This window comes from Chiloscyllium punctatum, chromosome 3, assembly GCF_047496795.1.
Source record: "Chiloscyllium punctatum isolate Juve2018m chromosome 3, sChiPun1.3, whole genome shotgun sequence".
In the NCBI taxonomy this organism is placed as follows: domain Eukaryota; kingdom Metazoa; phylum Chordata; class Chondrichthyes; order Orectolobiformes; family Hemiscylliidae; genus Chiloscyllium; species Chiloscyllium punctatum.
This window is the reverse complement of record NC_092741.1, coordinates 149708849-149728263: the sequence shown is the minus strand read 5'-3', so window position 1 is coordinate 149728263 and position 19415 is coordinate 149708849. Positions and strand designations below refer to the sequence as shown.

Below are 19415 nucleotides of genomic sequence, written 5' to 3'. Positions count from 1 at the left end.
ATACAAGAAAAGTGTTGTGAGCTAAATAAAAGCCTCTACATTACTTGCATGGAACTCACCAAGACATTTGAACCAGTGAATGGAGACAGATTTTGGAAAATCCATGAAAACTATGGATGCCTAGATAAGTTGGTGGCCATGCTGAAGCAGTTTCATGAAAACCAGTACCATCAGTCCAGCACAGTGATGAACTCAAGTCATTCCCGAATTCCCAGTGGTGTGAAGCAGGAATGTGTTTCAGTCCCAAATTTATCACAATCGTTTTCAGCACAAAACTGCAGCAGGCAACAGAAATTTTTAAAGGAGAGAGAAAAGATATGATTCCTGACTGAAAGAGGCCTGTTCTTAAGTGTCACAGGTACATCGCAAACTTCTTTTTTACTGATGATTGTGCTTTCCTGACCCACAGTCAGTCCAACCTGCAATGCAGGTGAGGTGACATAAAATTTTGGACCGGGAATTAGATGAAAGGAAACTGCAGTCCCATATCACCCTACACTCCAAGTTGAATATAGGCCACCAAACACCGCCATTTAGCAATCCAGGCTGAATGCTGACAAGCAATTTTCCCACATGGGGAGTGTCATTTCGTTTGATGCCACAATATGCAAATAAGTGGATATTAGGTCTTTTAGAGCAAACAGAACATTTAGTGTACCTCTCAAAATGAGTGTGGGGCACAGCCTTTGAGTGCAAACCAAACTGAACGTGTATAATGCCATTGTCCTTATCACCCTCTTGTGTGCCATAGGTCCCGTACACCTTCCATTGCACCCTCCTGTTAGCAATGCTTCCACAGCTTCTTTTACGTTCTACTGCAGAACCCATCACAAACACTGAAAATAGCCAACATTACCAGCATTGAAGCTGAACTTCCAAACATCCAACTGCATTAGGTGGGTCACGTTGCCTGGATGGACCTCAGTCATCAACCCAAAATCATATGCATGGAGAACTGATGATCAGGTGAATGAAATTTCCAAAGACCTTCACCTTTGAAGCATCAAGAGAATTCACAAGGCCACAGTTCCTAAAGCTTGAATATATAGTTGGCATCTACTTTGGTGCTGGCAAGAGTCACACAATGAAAGACAGGCAAAAAAAAGCAACTTTTTAAACAAGATAGTGACAGCTGCAATAACATTTGCTGATATTAAATGCATTGTGACCACTGATTTACATTAGGGTGCAATAGGTATGAACTTACACCTCCCTATTTTTCATACTGTATTGGTGTAAAGGGGCACAATGTGAACATTTGTAGCTTTACGCTCTCTGCAGGTACAATTTTTAACTATGAGGAACTGAAGCATGTGACGAGACGGTAGGGGTGGGCATTTAACTCTCCACAATTACCCACTAAATATTGCACACATTTTTCTTACTTTAGATCTATTTACACTTCAATTACAAACAAAGGTTTTTAAAAGGCTAAAGGCAAATTATGACATGTTCAGTATCAAAGTAAAATAACTTTGTAAGTTACAGTGATTTTTGATTGATTGCTTTATTGTCACAAGTCACTAAGTACAGTGAAAATCTTTGTACGGCAGCAGTACAGGCAGATCATAGCAAGACATACAAATCATGAGATGAAAAACAAACTTGGACAGACTGAGGTACACTGCGAGACAGGATCAACATTAGCAAGATCAAATTATTTAAAGTCAGAGGGTCCACTAATAACAGCAGGGAAGAAGCTGTTATAGAGTCATAGAGATGTACAGCACTGAAACAGACCCTTCAGTCCAACCCGTCCATGCAAACCAGACATCCCAACTCAATCTAGTCCCACCTGCCAGCACCCGGTCCATAATCCTCCAAACCCTTCCTATTCATGTACCCATCTAAATGCCTCTTAAATGTTGCAATTGTAACCAGCCTCCACCATAAAAGTTGCCCCTTAGGTCTCTTTTATATCTTTCCCCTCTCACCCTAAACTATGCCATCTAGTTCTGGACTCACCGACTCCAGGGAAAAGACTTTGTCTATTTATCCTATTCATGCCCCTCAATTTTGTAAACCTCTATAAGGTCACCCCTCAGCCCCCGACGCTCCAGGGAAAACAGACCCAGCCTGTTCAGCCTCTCCCTATAGCTCAAATCCTCCAACCCTGGCAACATCCTTGTAAATCTTTTCTGAACCCTTTCAAGTTTCACAACATCTCTCTGATAGGAAGGAGACTAGAATTGCACGCAATATTCCAGCAATGGCCTAACCAATATCCGGTACAGCTGCAACATGACCTCCCAACTCCTGTACTCAATACTCTGACCAATAAAAGAAAGCATACCAAACGCCTTCTTCACTATCCTATCTACCTGCGACTCCACTTCAAGGAGCTATGAACCTGCACTCCAAGGTCTCTTTGTTCAGCAACACTCCCTAGGACCTTACCATTAAGTGTATAAGTCCTGCTAAGATTTGCTTTCCCAAAATGCAGCACCTCGCATTTATCTGAATTAAACTCCATCTGCCATTTCTCAGCCCATTGGCCCATCTGGTCAAGATCCTGTTGTAATCTGAGGTCACCTATTTCGCTGTCCACTACACCTCCAATTTTGGTGTCATCTGCAAACTTACTAACTGTACTTCTTATCCTCATATCCAAATCATTTATGTAAATGACAAAAAGTAGAGGACCCAGCACCGATCCTTGTGGCACTCCACTGGTCACAGGCCTCCCATCTGAAAAACAACCCTCCACACCACCCTCTGTCTTCTACCTTTGAGTCAGTTCTGTATCCAAATAGCGAGTTCTCCCTGCATTCCGTGAGATCTAACCTTGCTGATCAGTCTCCCATGGGGAACCTTGTTGAACGCCTTACTGAAGTCCATATAGATCACATCTACCACTCTGCCCTCATCAATCCTCTTTGTTACTTTTTCAAGAAACTCAATCAAGTTTGTGAGACATGATTTCCCACGCACAAAGCCAAGTTGACTATCCCTAATCAGTCCTTGCCTGTGCTCGAAAGCTGCCGGTTTTAAATTTTAAAACAAAAAAAAAGAGAAGCTGAAATGGGTGCAAGAGAAAAAGCAAATGTCCAGGCACGCCCCAGGCTCTTGCAGAGATATAGAGGAGGCGAGTGACTCGTGACCTGAGCAGAGGTGAGCACCGCCATCGGGAGCGCGCCCCGGTTTATCGGCGGCGAGCGTGGGGAAGGTGATTGAGAAGCCGGCGTTGCTCCTTGGGCTGGCTCAGCTCCAACGAAGCAGTCAATCAGCTGCAGAGAGGAGGGGGAATATGGGAGATTTTTTTTAAAAAAACCCTTAGAATTAATCAAATAATATTATCGTCCGGCTGCCTCACTGCCTACCAACCGGAGAGGGAGAGACCTGAAAAAAAAAACCATTTAAAGCATTCAAAATTAATAAAAGCATCTGATCCTTGGAAATAAGAGAATGTGATTGAAACTGGGAGAACTGTTGTATGGTTCACCAAACAACACCAAATCAAAACCACAAACAAAACCAAAAAAAACCCCCCAAAACAAACAGGACCGCTTCCCTTTAGCTGAAGGGCCGGGAATCTTGCAAAGGGATCCGCCTTCAGAGTGCGGGCCGTGGAGGTAAGGGGCTGTGCTGTTGATGGTATCGTCATCTGCAGTTACAGTATCTTGGTGCTGGATAATGGGAGATGCTGCAGTTTATGTTACAGGGCCACTTCTCTGGCTTCTGCTTTTACAAATTTTTTTTTTGGGTGGGGGAAAGGTTTCCAGGAGCGGAAGCCGTGGAGTTTGATTTTGTTTTGGGTTCTGTTGTGTGTGGGTTATTGTATGAGCTGCTGGAGCTCTGCCTCTCTCTCTCTCTCTATGTCTCTGTCTCCTTTCAGTTCACATCCGCTGCGCCTGCGCGCCTCCTCCTTCTCTATAAAACTTGCTCCTCGCTCGGCCAAGTGGCACATTAAACATTGGGATTTACAGCGGTCGCTGCACACCTTCAGACAGCCCAAAGTTACTGAAAAAGCGTCTCTCACTCCAAAGCCGCGGGCACATCTGCACCTTGAGTAAGTTGGTCCCTTTCTCCCCCTTTTCTTTCCCCAATTGCATTTCCCCCTGACCCTATTTCCCTCTACCCCCTTTGCTTTTTATGTTATTGTATATTCTCCTGAATGTCTTATCATCTCAAGGCGTGCTTTTGCTGTTGATGAAAGGTTCGGTATTGGCAGAAACACAAGGAGTCTGTTTTCTTTAAGACAAATGTTTACCGATTTTAAGAAAAAACAATGAACAGACTGGTTTAAGGTGTGTTACAAAGTGACCATGAGCCAGCAATTTCGCTTTGTTTTCCTAACTTTGTCAGACTTTATGAAAGTTGATTGTGCAGAGGAAGGGTTTCTGGAAATGTGTATATTATTGAATAGAATGTGTGCAGCTAAGTCACACATCGTGTTTGTTGTGATGGTCTAGTGAGCCGTTCTGATTTTGCTCCGAGATTTAAGAATGTTTCTCTCCAGCAGTCTAAGCAGCCTAGTCTGTGCCGGGCTGTTAATCCTTTATAATCTAGCCGCACAACGGTCTTTTTATATACCATTCTGGGAATGTGGATTGCAGAGCAGATTTTGAATGCTGCGGTTAGTGTGGTACAGTGAAGTGTTTTTTTTTCTTGTGGGTTTGGGAGCTGTGTGAAGACCCCAGCTAGGCTGTATGTGTGTGATAGGCTTCTCTATGCTAGCACTGAGCTCCGACCCTCTTGCATCCTCGCCCACCCGTCCTAAGGTGCCCCCAATACCCCCCTCGACTCCCTGGTCCAGTTCAGCAGCTTGAAAAAGCAGAAGACCCGAGCCATTGTTTCCATACAGACCCTCGGTCTGGCGCTGTGATACAGAACGGCTCAAAGGTACAGCAGCACCTACTGTCCTCGGAATGGGGGTGAAACAGCAGCCAGTGAATTTCAGCAGCGTAGCTCCCTCGGCCTGGGCAGATAGCAGAGTCCCTTCACCGGCCAGACCAACATCAGATGATTCCGTTTTATTTGCCGACAGTTTAAATGCGACATTTCAGTATTTTTTTTCTGTTGCAGGCCTGATTCCCGATCGTGTATCAAATATTCAAACACCGGTTGGCGAATACTTGACATTGAAAACTTTAGCAGTTTTCCTTTTGCATTCTGTTGTGTCGGTGCAGCCTTGTACAGGAGACGGTAATCCGACCCTCCCGCGCTACCCGTTCAAATGCATGTGAAATAAACCCCGCGGTACTGCTGCCAAGTTCTCCCTCGTGCAGTGTCCGACATTTATCCCTCAGGACTTAAAAACACAAGGACAAATTAACTGATGGTTGTTATCACCTTGTTGGATTGTGAAACGTTTAAGTGCGGAAACTGAGGGGTGCGCTCTTTATGATACAGCAGTGACAATGCACAGAGATGGCTTGAGGCTGTGAAATATACCATGTAAATGCAGTGCTTTCTTTTCAGCTGTTTCACTTTTTGACCAAGGCTTGCTGTCCAAATGGTCGCAGACTATTTAACTCCTTGCTCATCTTCAAATGTCGCTTCAGGTTTTAATTGAGTTGCCCTCCAGCACTGCATTGGCAACTATATCCACAAAGAAGTTCCCATAAGTGAAGAAAGACTGTGTGTTTTAAAATTGGATTTGTGATTTAAAGAAACAGGTTGCCAATTGATATCAGATACTGGGTCCTTTTAAAGTAACTTACTTTTCCACTAGCCTTCTGTTTCCTTTCTCAAAGTTGTATATTTAGTTTAATGAATATAGTCAAAAATCAATTAGGTGAAACTGGATGGGTGATTTAATCTCTCCCAAAAAAGTACAAGTGAAATATTCAATTTATTTGAATTGTCCATTGCCAAAATGCTTCAATAAATAGAAAGTAGGTTTGTTGGGGATGGGGTAGCTCTCCTAATTTGAAAACAGCAATTAGAAATATTTAATATACTAAATTACTTCTGCATGGAATGATACTGTACCAGTATTGTCCCGTTGTACTTCAGTTGTGCAAGTTGGTCAAGTGAATAGTTATTTTTTGGTATCCATTGTTAAATATCAAATCAATGATACCACTGATTTCTCACTGAACTGATTAGTATAGGTATTTTGGACACATTGCTTATGAGCATTCAACACCTGCCCTCTCACACATTCTTATCATTACTGTTTGCTGGGGAAAAAAGAACTCTGCTTCCTGTATTCCAAAAAATGTTTTTTGTGTGAAATATTTTGAGACATTTGAATGCAATATTAGTTTTTAAAGATGATTTTTAAAATTATTTTTAATGTTGCAAAAGGATCACTATTAAATGATGTGACTGCCACTAAATTAGATCCAGGAGACACATTTTTGCATACAGTACTTCATCAGCCAAACCCAATTGAAGACTCTTTTTATGTTGTGCTCTGCTGGAAAGAAAAAAAATGTAACTTTGATCCTTACTATTTGGGTAACACAGAACAGAATCACACTTTCAGAATAATATTGTTTAGCAACCACCTGATGGTATAGTTAAGTTACTGAATCATTTTCATGGTCTAGCTATCACTAATTCTAGTGTTATAGACGGGTCCAGGTTTAAGTTTCGTACATGAGATTTCCAAGTTGTTTGCTGGCGGGAGCGACCGAGATGGTTTCCTTGGTATTGTCTTTTGATAGAGACAAATATACCTGTTGAATGCTCAGCTACTATTTAGAATTAGTATCCAGTCCCCACTCTCAATTGTCTGGAGCTGGACAAATTTCAACTCTTTACCTTTTAAGTGTAGAAATACACAGACATGGAGCCAATGTCCATTCCATCCAGAGTACTCTGCTGGTCCAATATTGAAGGGCCATATTGTAACATCCAGTCACCAGGGCTCTGTCGAGAGTATGGCACTACCACCACTGAGCCAAATGTCCTCCCTATTTTTTTTGTCACATTAAAGTTGTTCTCTTAAATAAAATGTAAATCACTTGATTATAGTTTGTCTCAATTACATATCCTAAATTAAATAGCATCCAAGGAAATATGCAGGTAAAAAAGATTTGTTCTGAGCATTACCAGTTTTTTGAGAATGTTTCAGCTTTCACAGCAGAGATATTGATTGCAAACCTTCTATTTAATATGCTTGATTCTCTTGACCAATCCTACTTCTAGATACTGATGACCAGTGAATATCATTATCTCAAGTATTTGAGCCATTCACTGACTGATTCAAGTTTTCTTTTAAATTTGACTGTACTTGAATATCAGCAACCGCACTATCTCTCTGTCTCAGTTCTTGGGTCAGCAATTAAGGGTAATAAGGTATCCCTAGATTGGATGTGCATATTTCCACATTCTTCCATTTGCTGCTTCAGGTCTGCTGTCTGAATCAAAATAGTGCAGTTGGTCTTTTCTTCCCATGACATGTATGTAAAGGAAAATAAACAAACCTAGAAGACAAATGGTTAAATCTTTAATGGGGATGGGTCTTGGTGAGATGCTCTTCAGTGGACTCAATGGGCTGAATGGCCTGCTTCCTCACTGTAGGCTTTTGATTTCCGACTGTTCCCTCACTTCAAATATCCAATTACAGTAAATTGCTTTCGTGAAGTTATACCATAACATGTTGCATTACATCTACAGTAATATCGCCATCTTATGACCAGTCTTTTCTGGATGATCTGGTGTTTCCAGATGTTGGAGTTATCATTTATAATGTTTTTCATAATGAGTGTTGTACTTGTTCTGATAATTCCTCTCAAATGTTTTAAAATCTAAGAATTGCTAATTTGTCACTGAACTTATACAGTCAGTACTTTGTGCAGAAGTGAGGAGAACATTTCATTGAGTTGCCTGTGACAGTGAATAATCTTTGAAATAATCTGGAAATATGTATTAAGATTTCTTGAGTAAAGGAACTTTTTTGTATCTGAGAAGTGCCTTTTGTTTTAATACAACAGCTATAAGCATTTTATCTCACTTTTTTTTTATTGACAACTTACTAAAAATAAATCAGGTGAGGGAACATGCTTGAAAGATGTTGTGTTTAATTATTCATGTTTAGAAACCATAATTAAGCTACCATATGAGATTCACAATCAGTCAGTTACAACGTTATCCTCTCCAGCATATTTATCAACAAGAATACAAGCATTCAGAATGATGTATCTATTTTATTACCAGAATGGCTTGCTCATTTCTCTAAAGAGTTAACACACTACATGGTCTACCATTTTGATTTTCTAATTATAAATTATATATTTTGAATTGTCAAAATATTTTGCAGTCAGTTTAAAGTATGAAACAATCCATTTCTCACCTCTATCTCCTTGACGTCTTTTCTTGTTGAACAAAATAATGAATAGAATGTCAAGTTCTACAGACTTGGTACTGTGACATATTTAGCAGCAATATTCATATATGTGCTGATTCTGCATCACCCATTCCTTCATTTATTTCAAAGTTTGGATTTCAAACAATTTACTTGAGCATGCAAGCTGCGAAAAATCAGCTGACCCAGTGAACCAGAGGAAAGCAGAACAAATATTGTGGTAGGCTCAAATCCTTCAGTACACATTAGGCCAGTCATTTTACTCGGCGTATTTTGTGTTGGCATGAAATGTGGGTGATTCAAGCATTAGATATGTTAGCATTTATAATTTGCATTGACAGATTTCATTTTGAAAAATACGTATTTTTGCTGTGCACTAATGTCGACTGTCTCTGCCATAACAGCTCATTAATTACTGTTTAATCTGTTAGTGTGAGATAATGGATCTGTGCATGACTGGATTGCTTTTAATAGGCTTTATGATTAGACAAAAATCAATATTAAAGTACTTTTTTTTTGGATGCTGATTATCATAAGCAACAGCATCCAAATCCTAATTAGTGAATATAGCTGAGCGTTGAGACTTTGAATCATGTCAAAATAGAAGTGGGTTAAAACAACCATTTTGTTCTAAAATAGCTTTTATTAATATGCACCATTTCCAGTCAAGTTCTTGAAGAAAGAAGGCAAGTTAAAATAATTACTTTCTTAAAAAGTAATTGATAACCTTCCCTGATAACCTCATCAGTAAGGGTACTGTTTGTAATTACTTGAGCTACTGTTAGCCCGATCAGTACATGTCTCAACACTCTTGGGCTCCCATTCTTGATTTATTGTCTGATACCCATTCTGGAAAGTGTGTGTAAGAGCAGCTACTTCCAGCACAGAAGTGAGGAATGACTTAAAATGAACTTGTATCCAAACAGCGCTGTACTTTTTTAATGACATGTAAATTGGAAGAATGATTTGCATAAAGTTGAATCGTAGTGTTCTAAGTTGGAACATTATAAATCTCGTTAATAAAACACTGAAGAAAAAGCAGAAAATTCTGGAAATATTCTGGCCTGGCAGCATCAGCAAAGAGAAACAAAATTTTATTTTTTTTCTCTCTGTTAAATATGACCTCTTCAGAATTGGCAAGTAGAAATGTGATGAGTATTGTGCCATGAGGAATGGGAATACAAAAGGAAAAGGTCTGAAATAGTCTGCAGCACAGGATAAAATTAATCTTCCTTCAGTTCTGAAGTGGAGTCCTACTTAACTCTCAATGTTAACTCTGTTTCTCTTCTCAGATTCTGGAGACTTGCTGAGTATTTCCACCATTTTCTGTTTATAATTCAGACTTTCAGCATCCATAGTATTTTACTTGGATTTTACTAAAACGTTATTTGAATGGCTTTGACTGCCACCAAGGTTATACTGTATAGAGGGGGGTAATTCATGTCACAGTCAAGTGACAAATCACAGTGCTGGATACTGACTTCAGTTTGAAGAAAAGGTTTATTAAAATAGTGAACCAAAAGTGAATGGCATTTCCAATATATAGTTCCTGATCATATTCCAACACTGACGACTTTATATTGTCCTTTTTGCATTGAGAGCTTAAAATTTTGTTGATGTTGTGTAAATCTGTGCAAGTAGTAAGTTTAAATACATTTCTATTCCAGTCAAGCTGAACTTATTCTGTGAAATGGGGGTATTATAAAAGTCTGAATCTATTGGTATGCTATGAAGCTGAAAACTGTTGCATGTTGGTCCAGTCTAGATGTGATGTTTACATATTACGTAAAGAGATTCTAATTCAAATAGTCAACAAAGATTTTAAAAATGGAGTGAATGTATGAAATGTAATTTGTAAGAGTTGGAAATGTGATGATTTCTATGAGTTGGTCTTAAGATGTCTTTAGAGTCTCATACAGCATGGAAACAGACCCTTCAGTTCCAATAGTTCATGCCAACATTGTTCCCAAACTAAACTAGTCCCACATGCAGCATTTGGCCCCTATCCCTCCAAACCTTTCCTGTTTGTGAATTTGTCCAAAAATCTCCTATATGTTGTAACTGTACCTGCATCCATCACTTCCTCTGGCAGTTTATTTCACACACGAACCAGTCTCGGTGTTGAAAGAAAAGGTTGGCCATCTTGTCCTTTTTTTTAAAAATCTATCTCCTGTCCCCTTTAAAACAGTGGGTAGCTTCCCTGCCTCTGATCCAGAAGTTCCAATTCAGAGCTTGTCAGCACTTGATGCCTGAGGGAAGGGTGTTATTAATAATGTAACCAAACAGATGGAGTGTCATCCTGCAGATCCTACACATGGACTTAATAGTCGGGTAGTCAGACTAGTAGAGATTCTGGGTCAGCTGTTTGATGGAAAAAGTTGGAGCCTCCATTATCATTATCCATAATTCCAGACGATGGCATGCATGTAAAAATGAACGTTGCCACTGCAACTTAAGACCCCCTGAGCAGACTGTAACATACCACTATATGTAGGTGTTATCCTGTCAGGAGATTTTTTTAGTAATTTGACTGGGTGCCATTTGAAGAACTGGTAGCACCAGTGGATGGCTAATTATGAATTCTTGTTTTTGACTTTGAGATTCTCTTAAATCATCCATCAGATTTTTTTTTAAACCATTTAGTGTATGGTGAAATCGGAAGCCACCTCTACTTCCACGTATATGAATGAGGAGGAGTTAATGAATTTATTTTTGTACTACACAATATTTTAAATTATTTTGGGAATGTTTTGTATGCACATGAGATACAGTTTGACCTTCACTAGCTCAAATTAGTAGATTTGATTGAAGTGCAATTTGGCTTTAGTTTGCAAGATTACTTAAGAGTAACATGTAAATTACTTCAGAAATCTTAGAATAAAATATCCACAAGTGGAAACTGAAATAAACAGGATCACAGCATATTTAGGATGCATGTAGATTAATCAATTCTTGTGCAATTTTCTTTTAACTGGTAGATGCCTATACTAAGTTTAAATACAATAGAATCCCTACATTGTGGAAATAGGCTATTTGGCCCAAAAAGTCCACACAGACCTTCCGAAGAGTATCTTACCCAGATCCATTCCCACTCCCCAATTAATCTACGTTTCCCGTGACTAATGCGCCTAACCTACACATCCCTGAACACAATAGGCAATTTAGCATGGTCAGTTCACCTATTTCTGATGAAGGGCTTTTACCCGAAACATTGTTTTTTTTTTCCTGCTCCTCAGATGCTTTAGATTAGATTACTTAGTGTGGAAACTGGCCCTTTGGCCCAACAAGTCCACACCGACCCGCCGAAGCACACTCCCCTCCCAGACCCATTCCCCTACATTTACCCCTGCATCTAACACTACGGGCAATTTAACATGGCCAATTCACCTGACCTGCACATGTTTGGACTGTGGGAGGAAACCGGAGCGCCTGGAGGAAACACATGCAGACACGGGGAGAATGTGCAAACTCCACACAGTCAGTCGCCTGAGGCGGGAATTGAACCCAGCTCTCTGCTGCTGTGAGGCAGCAGTGCTAACCACTGTGCCACCGTGCTGCCCATGCTGCCTGAACTGCTGTGCTTTTCAGCACCACTCTAATCTGGAATCTGGTTTCCAGCATCCGTAGTCCTTGTTTTTACCTAAATTCACCTAACCTGCACATCTTTGGACTAATGGGAGGAAACTGAGCAAGAATTCGTAATTAGCCGTCCACTGGTGCTACCAGTTCTTCAAATGGCACCCAGTCAAATTACTAAAAAAACTCCTGACAGGAGGGAACCCACTAAGACAGAGGGAGAATGTGCAAACTCCACACAGACAGTCACCCAAGACTGGAATCGAACCCAGGTCCCTGGTGCTGTGAGGCAGCAGTGCTAGCCACCATGCTACCCAATATCTTTTTATTTTTCTTTCTTTTGATGGTGTACTCAAATGGGATGTGAATTTTTTTAAAAAATAAAGGTTGTGGAACGATTTCTTCCATTTTTTTTCAAAGGCATGCTCCCAACACTTTACACTTTTTACTTTTTCAATCAACGTGGAAAGTTTTTAGTTGCAGATGAACCAGCACCAAGTGCTGTGTGCAATATGATCTTCAGCTGGCGACAAGTGGCTAACTGTCGGTGGTGGCAATGACTCACTAACAGGTATGATTGTTCATGTCAGGAATTCCATGTCACTGGTCGTGGGTGGGTCCTTGCATCGTTTATGATCCTGATCCTGGAGCCGCACCTCCAACCACATGGTTTAGCAGGTGTTTCCAGGAGGTAGAATTGGTCCTTGGTCTTGAAATCACCAACATTCCTTTCTCTGTTCCCTTTTCCATACTTCCTCCTGTTGATCGGTGTTCACAAAGAATTGTGTGCCACCATACAGGAGCTTCCTCCAAGTCAGTTTATTCTGAATGAGAAGGAAGTGATGTCCAATTATCAATGAAAAAGGCATTCTGCCTGCCACCACGTATGTGATTGGCTCTAGGGAAGCTGTACAGCTTGTGGAAGTGAGCAACGTGGTCAGAAACCTTCATATCTCTAGAAGGAAAGATGCTGCCTTTTGTTTTTCTCTCTGTAGTAAAAAGTACTTCAAGCCTGAAGAAAGCCAATTCACTTTCCGTCATCGGTTGCTGTAAGCTATTTCTCCCAATCCATAAGTCAGTGACATTATAAGTTGCGAACAACTGGCTCTGTGCTGCATGCAAGCAACTGAAAGTGCTGGAGAGGGGTCATGGAGCAACAGTTCCTGACAAACAAAAGAATAATTTCATCAAACCCTGTGGGTGAGGACAATTGGGCCTTCAGTTTCCCTCCAGCCATAACACCAATGTTATTTTGTGTTTGTCTGTGTGTGTGTGTAGGGCGTTTATAAAGGGATTAGAATTTTAACCAGCAGAGTGATATGTTTACAGTTCATGGTGGTTTACCTGTAGCTTGAATCTGTTTATTTATAATAAACTGTACCTCCTGTTCGATACAGAAATCTGGTACACAATTTCTATTACCAGTCTTGTGGAGCCAAGTTAAGTTCGGGTGCTCTACGTTCTTTGATAACAGCTCGCACTTTCCTGAATACTCTGGGAATAGTGGGAGCTGATTTCCAACACATTACCCCAATGGAACATGATGAAAGTTAGATAAAGACATGAATCAGATTACTTGGAACTATGAATGTGCCCCCCCTATGAGTTTGTTAATAAATAGTGAATAACTTGCTGCACAAAAATGCATCTTTATACTTGGCCCTCAGACCATGGTGAGCAAGTTGTTACCTTATAACTTGCTGAAAATGGCAGGTACCATTTGGTAGAAAATAAATACATCAAGGAACTTTATTACTGAAAATATCTTTCGCCTGAGTGGTTAGCCCTGAATAGGACATCCTTCAGCCTGAGCTGCTTACTCATCAGTGTTACCTATGTTCCCTTCATTGTTCTAGCTGTGCTTTTGTTAAAAAGTATTTTAGAACATAGAACATAGAACAATACAGTGCAGTACAGGCCCTTCGGCCCTCGATGTTGCGCCGATCAAAGCCCACCTAACCTACACTAACCCACTATCCTCCATATACCTATCCAATGCCCGCTTAAATACCCATAAAGAGGGAGAGTCCACCACTGCTACTGGCAGGGCATTCCATGAACTTATGACTCGCTGAGTAAAGAACCTACCCCTAACATCAGTCCTATATCTACCCCACCCCCCTTAATTTAAAGCTATGCCCCCTTGTAATAGCTGACTCCATACGTGGAAAAAGGTTCTCACTGTCAACCCTATCTAACCCCCTAATCATCTTGTACACCTCTATCAAGTCACCCCTAAACCTTCTTTTCTCCAATGAAAACAACCCCAAGTGCCTCAGCCTTTCCTCATAGGATCTTCCTACCATACCAGGCAACATCCTGGTAAACTTCCTCTACACCCGTTCCAGTGCCTCCACATCCTTCCTATAGTATGGCGACCAAAACTGCACACAATATTCCAGATGCGGCCGCACCAGAGTCTTATACAACTGCAGCATGACCTCAGGACTCCGGAACTCGATTCCTCTACCAATAAAAGCCAGTACGCCATATGCCTTCTTCACTGCACTATTTACCTGGGTGGCAACTTTCAGAGATCTGTGTACATGGACACCAAGATCCCTCTGCTCTTCCACACTACCAAGTATCCGACCATTAGCCCAGTACCCCATCTTTTTGTTACTCTTAACTCTTTTCTGGCTGGATAAACAACTCAGAGGGTCTGGCAACATTTGTGGAGAGTCAGACAAATTTTAACATTTTGATGCTGGAGATCAGAGCTGAAAAAGCGCATCAGGTCAGGCAGCATCCAAGGAGCAGGAGAATCGACGTTTCGGGCATGAGCCCTTCTTCAGGAATCACGATTCCTGAAGAAGGGCTCATGCCCGAAACGTCGATTCTCCTGCTCCTTGGATGCTGTCTGACCTGCTCCAATTGATTTGAAATGATTTTATACTCAGCATATTTCTGAAATCAATATTGTTTTCTTCTCAATTTGTCAGAGAATGTGGCCTGTTCATCTTTCTTCACGCCAATCCCACCAACCCAACCTGTTCGAAGGGCTTTAATTTCCCAGTGGAAGTTGTGGAAGGTGCCTGTGACAGGGCTGTAGGTTTACATGTTGAATCCTGGGGCTAGTTTCTAAGATTAGAAGGTGAGCAAGGTTACTATTTGTGTACATGCTAAGCCTAAACAAACAGACAACATAAACCTATCTTAACCATCTAATGATACATGCTGTAAGGTGCCAATCCTTTTATTCAATGTTTCATTTCACTACCTCCTGGCTGCCATTTGTTTCACATGACCACTGCTGAAAATGGGAGAATTGACTATCAAGAACTCCCTTGGTATTGAAAACAAATGGATGAGTAAAGTTCCAGGTAATTCCTCTTCTGATTTTTAGAAAGTGTGAAGTTTTTTTTCCAGCAAAAAGTCGTCATAGATCCAAACCTAATACCTCCATTTATATTTGCAATTAAACTATTAAAATAATGGAAATTTATACTTGAGGGCACTTATGACTTTTATAATTTTGCTAATATTTCAATAAATCAGAATAAATGGTATGTTGAACCAAAAATGATATTAGTAGCTGAGAATATATACAGAATACCCACAATTTTAACCCATTTTTAATCTTTCTCTGCACTTGACTGTTGCAATTGCAGTGATGAATATAACAGTATTCCGTTCCTTACAATTGACTTTCTTAAAATATATCTGTAGGAAGTCTTGATATTCATTTTAAAAACTGCATTGATTTTGTTTTTATAACTAACTTACACAAGCATTCACTCTCTCGATCTGTAATGTTAAATTTTGGTTTGTTAAAATTGCCCCAGACTGAAGAATTATATTGTTTTAACAAATGGCAATATTATTCTTCTAAATTATGCATACATTTAAAATAGCATCCTTACAAACTAAACCTAATCATCCAATTGTGATTGAGACCAACGTCTTGTTTGGCAGTATTGCTTTATACAATGCATTAAGATGCAATATAATGCATTATTTACTTATTACAGCAACAGTGAGTGCATAGTTTATCCATGATGATGAAATGTAAGTTTCTTTCCAGTTTCCTAGAAAGCCCATTATGAAAATGTGTGAAGTGTATTCCTGTAAAATCAAGGATTCTTTCTTGGAAATGTCTTTGTTTGTAGTTCCAATGCTGACTTCTAGTGGTCGTTGTTTAAACATGGTTACAACAGTCATATTTTATTGATGCATCTCTTCCCTTTTTTTTGTACTTGATTCTTCTGTGAATCCTTTTTATGTTAAAATGTTAAACAATGCATTACTTTATCTCGAATCCACATAACTAATTGTGACAGTAAGATTGGGAATGTCTGTCCCTAATTTTGTATATTTCCAGCCTTGCAGTTGTACATCTGTACTGGTACTGCTATGTGACATGAGGCTTCAGCAGTTTATTGGCCGATCTCCATATGTTATCCTCCACAATGAAGGAGCAAGACATTTAACCATTGAGTTAATCTTTGCCCGTCACTTTTGATGAATTGATAAAATGTCTAGATGATTCTTTCATAGATTTTTTTTCTTTAAATGAGGGAAATTTCAGGAAGAAGGAACATTTCATTAGCATTTTAAATGAAATATGACTCTGCAAATTCTGAAGAAGTCATACTGAACACAAAACATCAACTCTGGGTAAATCTTCCCAGCCACTGAATGACTTGGGCAGTGATGAGAAAGTTGGGACAAACACACATGATACACAGAAAGGGAATTCATAATGTCAAAAGCAAAAAGTTCCATTTTCCAACCAGGTGTTAAACAGATGAGATTCTCATGAATGAGTAGGGAGGTTCCAGTTTGACCACTTGAGGTGTTAAGTGTCAGTGGGTCTGTACCTGTAGAGTCTGGGGAATGGACCATTGTCAGCCCTGAGGATCCAGCGTGAACCAGTCTGGCACTTGCACAGATCATTTAGGGTCTGGTCTGTGGTTAGTTGGGACTGCCTGTCTAGTCTGTCAAAGACTACAGTCCGTCTTGGTGGTCTGACTATGGAAAGTCAATTGGTGGTTGTAATTGTCAGGGGCCAGTGCTGTGCGAGGGTAGCTAGGGAGGCCGATTGTCAATGTTGGATAGAGCACATTGGATGAAAAATAGTTTAAAAGCTTTGAAGGTGCCAGCTCTGCATTTGAGGGAGAGTGAGCTGATGGTTACATTGGATGCCCAAAGCTGAGAAATGTATTCCCAGCCTCTATGAAGGCCATACTTATCATACTTTTTTCTTATCATGGTCTTTCTAGACCGTGGGAATATACTTATCTGAATACAAAGCCAGGAGGTGAAGGAATGCATTAAAGACAATGACTGACTGCTATTGACCATTGAGTTCCTCCAATTTTGACCTCTAACTACTTCCAGCTTGTCATTGACCTGCATTTCCAGACAACCTGTCTTCTAACACCCACCTAGGAATCAGAGTGACCTGAAGTGTACGTAGTTTTCATTTAAGGTGCCTGAGGATTCTGATATGTACGGTTTGCCAGTCTGATGACCAGTCTGAGTACTGGTCTCATGTCCAGAAAATCTAAAATCCAGCATGATATCAGTCTGGAGGTTGCTGAATTGTTGACATTAGACGTGTTTGAATGCATCAAAACCTTCAGATTGGTTAAAGGCCTTATTTTGTTTATTCGCTCATGGGATGTTGGCATCGCTGGCTGGGGCAGCATTTATTGCCCATTCCCAGCTGCCTTGAGAAAGTAGCAGTGAGCTGCCTTCTTGAACCACTGTAGTCCATGTGCTGTAGGTTGACCCACAATAACTTTTCCGAATCATTGTTATTATCAGGTTTTCTTTGCGTGCGTGTGTTGTTAGCTATTCCATATGTTGAAAATGCATAAAATTCCAGTGTAAGGTAAAACTGTTAAACGGAGTATCTTTTGATAACCAGAGACTAGTAATATTTAAAATTACAGGTATTAAAATATCTGCATGCTCAGTGATGAAATAGGCAGCAGACGCACATTCCAGTCTTTCAATGTGCATGAGCTGTACAGTTCTGGTGTATTTTGGCCATAAAAATAAAAGTCACCATAGTCCTACAGGACCGGAAGGTTGCTCTCTCATTAGACCTAAGGGTCACCATGCCTCAGGCAAGGGAAAGGCTGAGAGAGTCCTTCATAGTAACTACTGTCACGCAGGAATCAAAACTATGCTGTTGGCATCACTCTGCATTGCAAACTGGCTGTCCAGCCAACTGAACTAACTGACCCACATGTCAGCTTGTATTTAGTCCATAAGAAGAGATTGGTAGGTTTGTTACTGTCTTGTTGGTGCTGTCTCTCTCTGTTCAATATTCTTTCAAGAATGAATTTTATAAATGTATCTTCTATGCATTTTAACATTCATTTCTGAGGGAGAGCCTCTGTCATGTGTGGCATACACCAAGTTTAAATAACAGTTGTGTATGTGTTGTTTCCTGATTAAATTGAGAGAGTCTGTGTGATTAAAATAACTTGCTAAATGGATCAGATTCATGGGGATGAATTATTCATATCCATTGAGCAGACTGTGAAAAATAGCAGTAATTATTGTAACTTAAGTCATTAACAAAAACCGAATACACATGTTGCATCGTCATCATTGTTTCCAAGCTAATCTTGGTACGTATTGATTCGCTCGTAAAATATGTTTTTATACTGTGAAACCTAATTCCTTAAAATGTGACTTGGAATTGCTGCTATGTATTTATAAACAAGTTAGCTTTGTGGTTTCCTGGACATTCATTCAGTGTCCTGCAGTAGGTTGCTTGTTAACTACTTTTCAATCAACCCAAGGTTCTTTCTAGCTCAATAACCTTTCAATTCTTCATACAGTGATCCCATCTATTTCTAGCTAACCATTGTCATTGTTCAGTTATTGATTCCATTCCAGATCAGTCCATTTTTAATCATGTATTCTCTATACTCATGTGTATCTCTTTCCAGATGCACTGCTTCACCCATTACATTTGACTTCTTTGTCTTACTTAAGAACACAATGAGCAAATTGTTTATTCAGTTCTTTGAGCAATGGTTTGCTTCTTCCAATTTTAGCCTGTTTAACTCCACACTCAATGCATTCTTATCTGTTAACATTATCGCCTCGCTCAAGACTCACATAGAATCTTCAGTTAGAGTCACAGACCTAGATCATAGAACTGTTCAACCCAGGAGTAGGCCCTTTGGCCCACGATGTGGTGCCAAACATGAAGCCAAGTTAAACTAATCCTTCTGCCTCCCCTTGGTCCATATCTCTCCATCCCTTGAATACCCCTTAAATGCCGCTATTGTATTTGCCTCCACCAGCAGCATGTTCCAGGCAACTTGCTCCTCACATCTCCTTTGAACTTTCCCCTTCTTACCTTTTAAATGCATGACCTCTAGAGTTAGTGTTAAGGGAAAAATATTCTGGCTGTCAACCCTATCTATGCCTCTCCATGATTTTATAAACTTTCAAAAAGTCTCTCCTCCGCTTCCACCTTCCAGAAAAAGCAACCTTTAGTTTATCCAGCCTCTCCTCCTAGTTCAGACCATCTAATCTCGGCAGCATCTTGGTAAACCTCTTCTGCACCCTCTCCAAAGCCTCCACATCCTTTTATTGTAGTGTGGCAGCCAGAACT

The 19415-nt window shown here is 40.2% G+C and overlaps 1 protein-coding gene across 4 annotated transcripts in view; it reads left to right on the top strand.

Moving 5' to 3' along the window:
- The first annotated feature begins 3258 nt into the window (after window positions 1-3258).
- Window positions 3259-19415, top strand: part of LOC140466698 (kelch-like protein 29) — a 388797-nt gene continuing 372640 nt past the window's right edge. For 2 of the 4 annotated variants that reach the window (XM_072562205.1, XM_072562178.1), the window contains exon 1: window positions 3681-4009. The gene's annotated coding sequence lies outside the window, so the exon portion shown is untranslated. Of the gene's footprint in view, window positions 3573-3676; window positions 4010-19415 lie in introns of those variants that run through there. The other 2 variants (XM_072562189.1, XR_011955268.1) reach the window with 2 other exon arrangements.